Raw genomic sequence first — 3,098 nt, forward strand, 5'->3', positions numbered from 1 at the left:
CATCATTGCTATAGTATGTGGTGTATCATATCTTGAGATATATAATTAATATTCTAGACAGACAACAAAGTGTTTGCATAAATTTTCAACTGCTTTTCATCCCAGAGGAACTAAATTAGCAAATTAAAAATCTGAAAATAAAGTGCACATTTAATTTTAAACAGTAAGAATCTGAGTAAGATTGGAGGATATTGTGAAAGATTGTGTTCAGGAAAAAAAGTACATAGTTAACTCTTTGACCACATTTTGGAAGGAAAAGCTACAAATTTAAAAATTTGTCAAAATAATTTAAATTAGTAAAACAAAATTAACATTCAGATGATAGAATCTAGTTTTCTACTTAGTTTCTAAGTGGAAAATAATGCATACTTATTTTAGGTGTGAAAATTTTTCTTCAAAAATAATTTGCTCTTATCAGAAAAAAATGAGGGTATATAAATAAATTTGCAAAAAAGTTGTATACTTTTCCATTATGAAGTAGAACAAGTAAAACTAAAACATTACTGTAGATTAAAGTGTTTTATAATAATAATTTTCTTTTCCATTATCACTTTATACCCATAAGGGAAAAATGAATTTTTGTGTGATGAAACTTAGCAGTACACCAATACAAACATGGAATATAATAATTAATTGCCTCCAGACTGACAGCCAGGTGGGACCAAAATTATTTTCTCTGCTTTGGTAAAATTTCCATGTGACTTTGGTTGTTGTAGTTTTAATTTTTATGGTAAAGGCTTTTAGGACAAAAATAATACATGATAAGACCTAGAAATTTATTATTTTCCTAGTTTGAGAATTTTTTAGTGATGCTAATAACAGAGTGTGCTTTGGTAAATTAAGTCTTTTTTCCCTAGAATCCTGACTTCTTTCCCCACCATCTCTGTGGTCACAGTGCACTTATTTCAGTAATAAAATTGGGATAAACTATCGTATATTTTTAATTCATGAAAGAGTCCAGTTTTTTTCTACTGACACTAAAATTACTAATTTTTCTAGAGTTATAACTTCAAGGCTTAGTTTATATTTATCATAATAAAAACTGGTATTTTAAAAGTGTAGAAATTGAAAGTAAATTGGATACACAACTGGAATGTGTTAAAATGTAAATAATGTGTATCTTTTATAAACTGATTATAGTAAAACTAAACAAAATTTTAAAATTAGGTGAAACTATGAAACTAAAACTAAAAAACAACTTTCTTGAGATATATTTATGTATTATATAATTTATCCATTCAAAGTGTATAATTCAATGGCATTTATATAGTCACGGAGTTATGGAGTTGTTACAGTAGGTAGCTAGTCAGACATAAGCAGGGCAGGAGAGGGCCCCCCTCACCCCTCACCACCACACGGAATGTCAGGTGACCATCAAGTGATGGTCAGGCGGTTGTTAACTGTCTCTCTCAAATAATAATTGGTCGCGCTGGAGTCAGGGAATGGGATCTCCCAATAGATAGAAAACACCTGAAACGGTGTTCAGCAGCTTCCCTATGAGATCTCAGGAGCTTGGCAAGTGCGCTCAAGCATGTGCATTCACAGGCAAAGCGACAGAGTTTAAGTGGTATATGACCTCCTACGAAGATTCGACAGGCAAGGGAAGAACGCCTCAAGTGAGCATGCGTACAACTCCAATAAACACGCTGTGCATGCTCCCTTCCCAAGTGCTAGCAGACCGCTGTGCGTGCAGACAGCCCTTCCCAAGGGAAGAATTAGGGGAGAAGGAACGCAAGACCCCAGAAGCATGCCAACATATAAAACCCCAAGTCAAAAGGTCAAACCATGCACTGGATCGCTCAAGTTACCCTCTTGGCACTCTTCCAAGTGTATTTTACTTTTCTTCTTTCCTGCTCTAAGGCTTTTTAATAAACTTTCACTCCTGCGCTAAAACTTGCCTCAGTTTCTCCTTTTGCCTTATGCCCCTCAGTCGAATTCTTTCTTCAGAGGAAGCAAGAATTGACGTTGCTGCAGACCCCATAGAGATAAGGATTTGCTGCCAGTAACAACTATCACTGCCATTGATTTTAGAATGTATTTATTGTCCTAAAAAGAATTCCTGTACCTGTTAGTAGTCATTCACCATTTCTCTCCCATTCTTTTAGTTTCTGGCAACCTGGAATCTTCCTGTCTCTATAGACTTTTCTATTCTGGGCATCCAGGTGAATTTTTTAAAATGTAGTCTTTCTCTGACAAATTCTCAATTTTATATTGACTTATTACATGTTAATATAAATTTGTTTATATTTTCCTCCTAATTGACTATTGAAACTTTACATTAATACTGAGGTCCTATGGAAGAATTTTGAAAATATTACGGTTGATCCCCCAACTCCTGTAATAAAACATAAATAATGACACCTGTGAGTTTTTGTTTAGGTGTAATTTGGCCCGTAAGATGTAAAAGCACTTCAGGAGAATTTTGAATGGTAAACAATCAACTGATTAGTCAAACAAAATAACCTTCATGATGCTATGTTAGTCTGTATTCATTACCTATTCCTAGATAACAGTGAAGGAAAATGTTTAGCCTAATCTGGTTCTTTTACTTTTTATCATCTAGATCTCTGGCACATGTCATTAGCACTGGAGACCTGATTTTCCCATATAAGGGTTTTTATTATTATGAGAATTCTTACTTTTCTAGCCTTTGCTTGAGGTTACCTTGACTCCTCAATGACGTATTTGTAAACAATAGCTCCTGCACTGATCCACTAGAGGCTGGAGTTCAGGAAGCTTTTGTTTACACAATATTCTGCCAAATGCTGTTTGCTTTTGTTTGTTATTTGGGAGATTGCTTCTCTCTGTGTTTTCCTACTGTTGCTGTTCTCTGCTCTATTTCTCTGTCTTCCCCATGTTCCTCTGAATTGTGTTGCAACAATGCATCACTTGGAGGCTGCTGTCTTAGTAAATGGAGCATTTGGCTTGTGGTAGATTGTGAATGGCTTCTGGTTGTTGTATGCTCCTGAGAAAATACCCTTGAACCTTGCTGATATTGATGAATTTTGTTATCTCTCTTTGACTGTAGCCACTTGCAGTCTTACCTTTAACCACTTAATCCCTATTTTGTTTTTGTTTGTTTGTTTGTTTGATTTTTG

The sequence above is a fragment of the Mandrillus leucophaeus genome, unplaced genomic scaffold, assembly GCF_000951045.1.
Source record: "Mandrillus leucophaeus isolate KB7577 unplaced genomic scaffold, Mleu.le_1.0 Scaffold597, whole genome shotgun sequence".
Lineage (NCBI taxonomy): Eukaryota > Metazoa > Chordata > Mammalia > Primates > Cercopithecidae > Mandrillus > Mandrillus leucophaeus.